At 39.5% G+C, this 11,652-nt stretch overlaps 1 protein-coding gene across 2 annotated transcripts in view; it reads right to left on the reverse strand.

The window, feature by feature from the left end:
• The window catches only part of Vapa (VAMP associated protein A), a 34,618-nt gene that overhangs the window by 22,472 nt on the left and 494 nt on the right, over positions 1–11,652 (reverse strand). The window lies entirely within an intron of this gene.

Raw genomic sequence — 11,652 nt, forward strand, 5'->3', positions numbered from 1 at the left:
AAAAAAAAAAAAAAAAAAAAAAAGGAAAGCTTAGTTGATGTCTATGAAACTAATATTGAAACAGTGGATTTTAAAAACACCTGACAGTAAAGCTCACTAGTCTACAATCAATAGTATGTATTATTTGATACACACTTCCTAATGTTGATGGTGTAATGCCCTTTTTCAAAAGGCTTTTATTTTTTGGTAATGGGAATCAAACTCAGGACTTCGATCAAGCTTACCACCAGGCAGGCGCTGTGTCATTGAGCTATTCCCCTCACCTTCATAATGCAATTATATTCCTCATAAAACTGCACACACACAGGTTTCACTGACTTGCAGTTTACTGAAAAAATTTACAGTGAAAAAAACTTTACCCTTTAATTATACAAGTTTTCCTTTTTTAAGTGGGTATACTTTCTAACAGTAAATACTCTTGACTAAGTATTCTACAACTGTCAATGCAATTAAGCCAGAATTTTACTGGGGAACCCCAACTCTCACAACCAAACAAACTTAATTTATGCAAGTGTGAACAAAAATGTTTGGATGTAACCTTCTGGAAAAACACAGAACCTGAGATTTTACACATTCATCCTTCCTTTAAAGAAAAAAAGTAAAAGTTTTAATGACAAAGCCTGGCTGCTCTGTTCCAGTACATAAATAATGCAGCTGTGGCAATGCAGGTGAAGACATCTTCAGTATGTTTCCACAGGCTTTAGCAAGTTAAGCACAGATCCATGATTAGTTTCTCAGTTACACAAAGGTTGTACTGCTCAATATGTATTACTATCTTTAACTTAAAATAATCATGCATATAAAACATATAGTGTACAATACATAGACCATGTACTAAGAAATTCCAGAGTAGCAGTTACAACAGCAATAGGAGTAGTAAACATCTTTGCAATAACTCACGTTTATTGGGCACTCATCAGGCATCAGTAACTTTGAAAGTCATTGTAGCCCTTGTAACAAGTCCATGAAGTACTTTTATTACTCATTATTCCTGTTTCACAGAAGCTGAACAGTAGTCCAAACTAATACAAAGCAATGGAAGTGGGAAATCACTAGGTCTAACTCCAGGGCCTGAAATCCATAAGTTCTATATGGTAGTTAGCTGTATTTATTTTCTACTTCATAACCACAGCACCTAGGTCTGTGAAGCATTAAAGAATGCAAGTCAAGGAAGCTGGGGAGATGGCTCAGTAGAATAAGCGCTTGCCTGGCAAGCACAAGGGCCTGAGTTCAATCCCCGGTTCCACCCAAAAAAAAAAAAAAAAAAGTCAAATTAGCAATACAGTAGTCCCTTGCTATTTTGTGGTTAGACTTTTGCAGACTTCATTGTTTCGCAGGTTTGAAACGTATGAATTTATTTACCATGGATTTTTCGATAATCGCAGGATTTTGCAGTACTGTACACTATGCATGTATATATACTGTTAAAATTACATAGGTTTATGAGTTTAGAAAATGGTTCAGAACATCAGAAGTGTTTTTAAAACTGTGGGAAAGGCTTATAAGAATGTGGGAAAGGGCCAGGGAGATAGCTCAGAAGAATAAGCACTTGCCTCGCAAGCACAAGGGCCAGAGTTTAATCCCCAGTTCCACAAAAAAAAAAAAAAAAAAAGTGTGAGAAGGGTTTATAAAGCCTTAAAATATAAATACTAAAATAAATGTCACTACTTCCCTGATTTTCACTTATCACAGGGGTGTCTGGAATGTAACCTCTGCAACAAGTGAGGGACCACTATATTTGAAAAGATTGTTAAATAGATACTGTATTGCCCTTAGTCCCATAAGTTAATGTTACACATTTCCTGAAATCAAAAAGTACCAAACATAGAAAACATTTTAAACATTTTACAACCAAACATGCACAAATTTTTTAAATGGAGTCACCTGATTTACTTTTTCTACACCACACCGAAATCAAAGACTCAATGTAAGGAAGGACACCCTATGAACACTAGATCTCTATCTAGTTTGCTGCTGTGCCCATTTCACAATGCTGCTTAGTACAGGTTACTGAAAAGTAATACTGTACAAATATTGCACAAATAAACAGACTGCCACTTACTGGAAAATCGTATGAGTTCTATTTCTATTCAAAAAGACCTAGTTACTAAAGTACTAAAATTATAAAATTTCATTAACATTACTACAAAACTGTGGATCTTTTTTTTTTTTTTTTTTTTTTTTTCTCCAAAGCTTTATTCCGGAGGGGCTCAGTCCTTCTTGGCAGCTGCCTTCCTCATGGCGGCCAGCACGTTGCTCAGCTCCTCATGCTTCCTCTTGGCGCGGATGTGCGTCCCCACTCTTTTCTTGATGAACTTGAGGGCACGCTTGTCCTTGGAGACCTTGAGCAGCTCCATGGCGCACCGCTCATAGGGGGCGAAGCCGCACACTTCCCGGATCATGTCCCGCACGAACTTGGTGTGTTTGGTGAGACGTCCGCGGCGGCGGCTGTGCCTCGGTTTGCTCACATTCTTAGTCACCTTGTGGCCCTTGTTGAGGCCCACGGCCATGGGATAGCGGAGGGCCATGGCTACTCTTTTTCAATGGTTGCTGTGGCGGAAGGCTGTGGATCTTGATATTAATGCTAAAAGCAAGACTCCATTAAGCTTCTAATACCTAAAACCTTTATTTAAACTGCTTACTCCTCTTGTTATTAATACACAATTTTCAATAAAGTGTCAGGATGTATTGCGGGGAAAACATTATGAAATCCACTTAATATGGTAAGATGTGGTGACTTAATAGAAAGTTTTCCTACTGTATGAACCTACATAAAGTCATAGATAGAAGTTAATTTACATGGGCAGGGACTGTGTCTTTTATTTCTTTGATACCATTTATATCATGTAATATTGTTCAGGATATATAGTTAAATATGTTCCAACACCTTCACATTAAAATAAGGTACTTGAAACAATCTGTTCACTCCTTTGAAATTCTTTTGGAGGTAGAGGCACGTTTCTGTCACTGATGTAATGACTTTTTAAAAAATGCAAAACGTAGTGTGCTGACTGTGAGGTACAAACTAAACCACAAACTATGGAACTGACTTTAGGCAACTCTACCTTTCCAATGCAGTCTCACTCCTTTCATTTCAGAATAAGCAAATGATCTCTAAATCTCCCCTCAGTTCTAAAATTATGTGACATTAAGAACACTTACTTGCAAGCTAAAAATATATGTAACTACACTTATTGGTTTAAACCAGAATTTTGAAAACAGTATCAAACACTCATGACCACTCTAGTTATGGAGAACCCCCCAAATACCAGAGAAGTATCTAAGGAGGCAATGCATAAGTCACCAAAAATCAAGTTTATTGGATACCTATATAGTCACTGTGTTTAAAGCAAGGCATCAACATTTTGACTGCTCAGTTACTGCCAGTGGTCTTCCTGTGAGGTCAGCTCTACTTCTTTGCTACTGAGACTGCTTATATAGTCCTGCCTCAGGGTCCTCATTAAGGACCCCACCAGACACTGAAGTTCCATGTATAAAAATGCCCAAGTGCATGCATATAATTTATGCACATCCTATCCTATTCATCAAATTATATCTAATTTACAATACCAAATACAATGTAATGTTATGTAAATTGTTACACTACATTAAGGAATAACAAGAAAAGTGTGTATGTGTTCAACACAGCCATAATTTTAAAGTTTCTCCAGCAGTTGGTTGCATCACCAATGTGGAATCTGTGGATACAGACTCTACAATGAACTCAAGTATGATTTTTATCTTTTTTTTTTTTTGGTAGAATCGGGGATTGAACTCAAACCCTTGCACTTGCCAGGAAGCACTTATTCTACTGAGCCATCTCCCCGGCGCCCAATTTTTGTTCTTAATAATAAAATTCCTGCAAAACATTACAGATTCTCCAAAGATTAATAAATTTATTTGGATACAGTTATTCAAATGCAACAGTATTGTCATAGTAAACAATGGGTATATTTAAGACTGAGGAAGGGGAAGTTTTAATAATGGCAAAATAAGGAGACTACACATAATCCTCAACAACAAGAATCAGTAATAGGAATGACATTAGCTTTTCACTAAAAGTAGGACAACTGGACTTTAACAGATGTGATACAATACTGTCTAGGAAGTACTTTTACCACAAAGTATTAAAACCTGAATCTAATCAACTCTTGAACCTAATTCAAAATTTACAGGAAATACACATAGGACACATCCACAATAGGGGACACTTTACTGGACACTGGCATGGTCTTTAACACCATTAAAAAAAGAAAAAGGCACTAAAATTAAGACTTAGATACCTAGGGGCCAGGGAGATGGCTCAGTGGAATAAGCACTTCCCTGGCAAGCACAAGGGCCTGAGTTCAATCCCCGGTTCCATTAAAAAAAAAAAAAAAACACACACACACACACACACACACACACAAACTTAGATACTTGACAACCACACGCAATGCAAAAATGAAGAAGCAACTAAAAAGAACTAATTGGAAACATTTCAAAAAACTATTAGATGCTTTATTAAAGGTTGTTGGTTTTAGATAACAATGGCACCATGACTATGCAAAAAAGAGGTCCCTTCTTTGTCCCTAGAAATGCAAATTCAAGTAGCAAGTCATAAAACTTCAAGCTATCCAAGAGCAGGAGGACTCTAAGCTGACACAGCCTGGGCAACTTAGTGATTCAGAGACCATGAACCCCCAAAAAGGATGGGGAATGAAACTCAGTGAGAAGGACCTCGGTTCAATCCTCAGTACTGCCAAACACACAGAGGCAAACAACACAGAAATAAGAATGGTAAAACAGTAAATCATTAAATTAAAATTATGTTAAGGCAGATGTTAGTTCATATGTTTTATGAATGGAAGTTTAAGTTTAAAAATTTTAATTGAGTAATGTGACTCACATTCAGTTATAATAAACCAATAAGCAGTCTTTTTACCTTTAATTTTCTTCTGAGACAATTTTTTTATGCTTTAAAAAAAGCAAGGTTTCTCTACTTTTGAAAGAATGTTCAGTCAAGTTTAAGATAGGCAACAAGAAAACCATCAAGAGCCTATGAAAAAAGAAAAAGGGTGCCAGTAACAGGCTCTGCTCAGATCACCTCTGCATGGTTCAGTCTCAAAGACCACACACATGGCAGTTCATGCCGGTAACCCTAGCACTCAGGTGGCTGGAGCAGAAAGAGCCTAAGTTGGAGGCCAGCCTGGGATACATAAAGTGGGCTCAAGACCAGCCTGAACTATACAGTGAAACGATAGAGAACTGAACAAAAAAAGGTCTCAAGGGAAATTTAAAAGGATAGGAGAAACCACTGACTCTTCCCACAAGAGAAGAAAAGGTGAAAATACGAGATACAAGGTTGCTAAAGTGTCTACAGGTACATGTGACACCTTCATATATACACAACACCATATGGTATACCAGTCATCTGTGCCATCCTGTTGTATACCTTATCCATATATTGTGCAATGTATTTAAAAGGGTAGAGATTTGTACAGCGTTGCACACCAACATTACCCCAACCCTAACAATCAAAACACAGCGAACTTTAAAGAACTGAAATCAATCAAGTTTTCCCAATTTTCATGCAGCAATCCCTCCTTAACTACAGCAGGTATGTTCAACAACCCCCCAGGAGAAGCCTGAGACTGTGAACAGTACCAAACTGCCTAACTTCATGCTTCTTCCTGCTCAATCAAGAATTCATCATAAAAAGGCCTTAACATTTACAGCCTGAGGTGTGACAGCATAACCAAAATAAATTTCTCTTTCTTTGAAATTTCAGATTCTTTTTTTTTTTTAGGTAGACCTAGCAATCTCATCATATGACTTTGCACTGAAAGGAAGCACTTTATGGTCACTCTTTGGCATATCCAGGGATATCTGAACAGTCAGTACCCCTGCTCTTGTTCACTGGAGCCAGTAAGTAAAATAAGGACTACTTCAGCACAAGCAGGGGGATCCTGGCAATCTGAAAAGAAGCCAGCCCCTAACTGACAGACATGAGCAGCACATCCAAGGTGGAGATGGTGTCCAAAGCACTTGTGGCCCAGGCAAGAGGGAGCAGAACAGGACAAGATTTCACCAGCCTAGTGAAAATGACATGAAATTTGAACTTGTGTAAAAATTTTCTATTTAATATTCTAGGACCACAGTTGACCACAGGTTAACTAAAACTACAGAACACAAAGCCACAGAAGGGGGCAGGAGCTACTGTGTGTCTTTCTACATCACAAACACCATTTTCTTTTTGTACTCTCCCATCACACAGTCAGAAACCTTTAAAGCTAGAATGCCCCCAAAACTACCTAGTCCTACTTTTACTTTACAAAAAGAAAAATGAAGCAATCTACCCATGGGATAATTAACTCTTTTATAAAATGACCAATTAGGTCATTTTCTGGAACTACCAACTATAAACAACTAAATGCAACAGGCAGACAAAAAAGCCAATTCAGAAAATATCCAAGACAAAAATGGGAATTACAGTGAAATCAGTCTTAATAGACCAGTCAACATTTTTGGAGCAATCACTCTATGATTCAACTCTCATCACTATATATCCAACAGAATAGGTATATCATTAAGTAGCTCACAGTACAGTTTGGGAAGAAAAAATTACAAGTGAGCATAAGCTTCCACAGTGTCATGAAAAAGGGAGAAACCAACCTGCCATGAAAAAATATCAAAGACTTCACAATAAAAGTGATTCTTGAACTGGAGTCTGCCTTAGCTAAGAGGGTAAAAAGATTCCAAGCAGAGCGTGTGCAGTCTTCCAAAAGCTTGGGAGCATTTGGGAAAATGGTTTCATAATAGCCAGGGCTATGGGTAGCAAAGAAAAAGCACTCAAGTTAGAGAAACAAGCAAGAGACTTTAGACTTTTCCAAGTATACAATGGGAAAATACGTCAGCTTCTTTGAACTAGGGAACATCACCACCAGACTTTCCTTTTGCAAATAGTTCCAGCAGCAGTATAGAAGTCAGACTGAAGAAAGCTCACGTATGAGAAGAGAAAGCTCACACAAGAGACACAGACCTCCAGGGACCCAAACAGATCTTCCATACATACTCAGATCATGAGCTTTCACTTACCTTCCCACACAGCCCCAAATAAGATGCAACTGATCCTCATCTAGACACCCGGAGATTCCTGGGTGGGCAAATAGCACCGCCATCTGGTTCACATAAACAGAAATCTCAAAGCGGTATAGGAACTCAACCACTCCTGCTCTCTCAGGACAGACAGATAAACAAGAGTCTCACTGGTTTGGTCTGCAAACCTTTCATCATTTCCTTAACACATTGTCTCAGTCCAGGAGGTCACCTCTGGCCAGGACTGCTATGGCTACCTAATTCATCTCTTTCTCTTCTTAATTTACACAGCCACTGGTAGTACTTGTAATGTAAATGTGATGCTACTCCATTCCCTCTGCATCTTTGGTGCCCCTCTTCTCAACACAACACTTAAAATTACCTCCTGACTTAGGATAAAAATGAAACTACTAGCCTGCCCTATAAACCAGAGCTAAGATTCATCTTGGTTATTTCCATGACTGTCACACTGACCTCTTTCAGCCTGGCAAATGTCTCATATTCCCTCCTATCACAAGACCATTCCACATACATTTTCTTTTCTTTTTCCTCTAGGGAACTTTTTTATTCTTGGAATCTTATTTCAACTATGATAGCCTTCTCTGACCAGATCAAAGTTCCCTACTTCAGGATTTTTATGGCACTAACAGATATTTTCATAGCTGTGTTTCCTTCATCTCCATATCGGATGAGTATCTATCTCTCCTGACAGAAGTGCCCCATGAACACAGGGCAGCGTTCCCCTCACAACTGTAGTTTCAACTTACATTCATCACACCTGACAGATAACAGATGTTCAAATCTAATGCAATTATATTAGATAATCTGATTCAGGGCTGAACAAATTCTTAAAATAAATTTTAAAGTTAAGCTGTATTATAGGGGATAAGTCAAGGATTATCTGAGAAACAGCTTAATTACATGTGTGAAGTGTTTCTGGTATGAATAATTATAATGCCTCTAAAATGTAAAAATTAAAAATACAGCAAGAGTAGGCTTGAGTAGTTTTTTAAAAAGCTAAGGATGTCCTGATTTTGAAATGTCTAAAGAACAAATCCAAATAGTCAAGTTGTTAAGAGTGTATGTTCTTAACTCTTAAGTTCCAAATTAAACTATACATTTAGTTGTGTGCCGGTACGTACAGAGAGCAAGGAACAGAAAGAAAACTTTGGGTGCTTAACAAGAATTCAGAGCCAGATAAAGATGAAACCCAACCAGTCTAGAAACATTCGCCACAAACAAGACCAAAATAGGGAGCAAAGAAGAAAACTACAAGACAATGGTGCCACACCGTTTTTAAATGCCTGAACTTCTAAAGAGAACTGTCCTGTTGGTAATGTTAACTGTCAGAGGGGTCAAGTAAGAGAACAACTGGGAATGATTAATGTAGGTGTCGATAAGCAATGAATCAGAAAGATGAGTAACGGGTGGAGGAGTGCACAGAAGGGGAGAACCACAGGCAGTGAATGAACAAGGATTGTTTCCCAAGAAGTCTGCCTACAAAAGAAATGAAGGACCAGGAGGGGCATGGACCAGAAGCTGACAGTAATGGAAATATCTGTTTATTTTTAAAATGCAAGACTTCAGCGAATTTGTATGTTAAAAGGAGGCATCCTGAGTTTACCTTAACCACCCAAAACAAAGGAGTACTGTGAGGACAGTACAAGGTAGACGAATAGACGTTCAGAGGAGGCAGCACGCCAAGCAAAGGCCTGTACGCCATGGTTAAAAAAAAAAAGCAGATCAGACTTTCATTCTGTCGACAATATATCTGGCCCTCTTAGAATTGGAGTAGCAAGATGGCATTTCTGTTTTAAGGAAGTGGGGCAAGGACATCACAGAGATCTGGAAAAGTCAGTGTGAAACCGGAGGCACTCCTCTAAGGAACCACCTGAAAAATGTGCTGGGCGCCCAGCAGAGCAGAAGGGTCTGTACCCTCAGGTGAGCCTCTTCTCAGCAGGGTGTTGCAGACCCCGCACCTACCTAGCTAGTTCACACCGCCACTGCCATCCCTGGCTGAATCTGAGTGCTGTCAGGGGCAACCCTGAGTACAATGTTTCTGTTTTTGTTTGTTTTGATCTTTTTTGAGACAGGGTCTCCTGATGCAGTTCAGGCTGGCCCTCAATTCGCTTTGTGGCTCAGGCTGGTCTGGAATAGTAATGGTCCTCCCGGGAGAGCCGGGATCACAGGTGTGCCCCACCACCGCAGCCCACCGCCGCCGCTACCACCACCCCAGGCTCACACTGCTTCAAATAATCTTCTTCCTATCCCTGATCATTAAGGAAAAGAATATATTTTCTTTTTTTTTTTTTTTAAAGAATATATTTTCTAAACTTTCTTTAAACTTTTCTCCAAACCTGCTGAAGAAGAAAGCAAAATGCTGCGCAACACAAATGTTGTAATGTTTTAAAACAAAAAACTACTTCATATAAAATGCCAAATTTCAACTAAGATAATCAAATCCTAAGTCAAATAACTGCCAGGATTTAAACAGATTTTAAAGAAAGAGGAGTTACCACTTTTTCTTTACTAACAAGCAAAAGACTGAATTCAGTGTATCATCATTAAAGCTTTTTTGTATACTGACTACAGGCAATGATACATTTTTAAATGAAAGACTGGAGCATGCAGGAAATGCACCAAACTCCTAAACTATACAAAGTACTGAGATTCATCTCAGATAATTTTATATATAAAAAAGGAAAACCACCCAATCTCAAAATGAGCATACAAGTTGCTTCTAAACAATCATCTTAGTCAAACATAGAATTAAACTGAAAAAGACAGGACAACAAATTTTCAAAGTTATCTCGTAACAGACTTTCACATAAACCCAGTTATGGATGGGTGACTGAAGGCAAGCCTGTTAAATGATTTTAAATACCATCATCAAACTAAGCACAAGTAGATGGTGGATTTTAAACATTTCCCTTCCCAATGGTGAGATCGAAACATAAATTTCCACCAAGCAAACTATTTACATTCCACTAACAGCTGAACACTGTGGAAGGAATTAATCACTGAAGGTCAGCTTCTATTTCCGCCCACTCCCTTCACTCCCCTAGAGCTCCAGCCCACCTTTACACACAAGTACACAACTATGGAAACACACACACCAAGCAATCTTACTTAGGACCTGCTCAAGCACTCCCTCTGCCCAGCTCTCCTCAGAACTGAAGAGCAGCCTCTTCTTGAAGGCTTCCTAAAGTAAAGGAAAGGCTGGGTCTCACAGGCCTGGCCTGTAAGGCCCCAAATAAGTGAAACATATGCACAAGTCGCTGTACAGGGTTCTTGGTTGTTCTAAGTTATTGTTCAGAGTTTTGGCTTTTAAAATTCGTCCACTATTACTAATTTCTTACTAGGCTGTCATCACTACTTCTCTCTAGGGAGAAAACTTCAAACTCTGTGGACATTTTCCTGGTCTAAACCAGTGTTAGCATCTGCCAATCTTGGCACTCATGAGAGACAAAAGCAAGAGGACCACAAGAGTGAGCCCAGGGTTACAATCTCACAGCTGATGGAGCTCAGCGTGAGGGCCCGAAGGCTGCATCCCCAGGATGGGGGAGGCAGAGAAACCCACATTACCGGCTAAGGTTTCTAACTCCCAATGATAGGCAATTCACACATAGTTTATGCATTAGAAAAAAAAAAAATCTGCTCTGCCAACTCATCCTGTCAAAAAATAAAGTTAACTACTTCTGAGAAAACAGGCAGAAGGTTAAAGGTTTTATGTTACCCAGGAGGCTAAGGCAGAAGGATGGCTGCTAGTTCAAGGCCAATGTGGGGACTACAAAGTGATTCCAAGGCCAGCCTGAACTGCATAGCGAAATCCTGTCTCCAAGAGACAAAAAAAAAAAAAAAAAAAAAAAAAATTCATGACTAGTCAAAGTTTGCCCCTCCCCCAGCTAAAACTGTAAAATCATGCAACACACAAATTTGCAGCCACAAAATGCACTCAGGGCAGCTCAAAATATTTCTTGGAGTTGCCTTTTTTAAAGCCTTGTCTTTCACAAGCAGTTCACTTAGGTGTCCATGTAGCAGAACTTATAAATATACTATAATGCCTGCTGCCCAAAGCCTGAACATAATGCTTTTTTTTTTCGAAATTACTCAAACTATCTAAATTTCTCCTATGGAAAACAATCTAGTTTTACTTCTGGGCCCAACTTTACACAAAATAATGGACATTTTTTTTCCTTTTAAAGCCGAGATTATCCTGAGCCTCACAAAAACTGCTGTCATCATAGCCCTCAAATTAAAAGACCGCATGCTGACTTCCACGAAAGGACTCACTTTACACTTAACTAATGATACAAACTTGTGTTCTGTTTTGCTCTGCATGCTATCGATAGTGCTTTTAAAAAAAAATAGGGCGGCGCTCAGTTGAACTCTTTGACGTGCCCCGAAGGTCGGGAAGCCGGCGAGCCTGCACGCCACCGGGATCGCACGTCAAGGGTGGCCGATCGCAGGCAGACTCGAGCGCGCCGCGGGCTAGGGTCCGGGCGCCGGGACCCTGGACGCCGCCCAGCGGCCGCGGGGTGCGGGACGCCGCCCCGACGCAGCGCGGAGGAGCAG

This window comes from Octodon degus, unplaced genomic scaffold (assembly GCF_000260255.1).
Source record: "Octodon degus isolate 3935 unplaced genomic scaffold, OctDeg1.0 scaffold00216, whole genome shotgun sequence".
NCBI lineage: Eukaryota > Metazoa > Chordata > Mammalia > Rodentia > Octodontidae > Octodon > Octodon degus.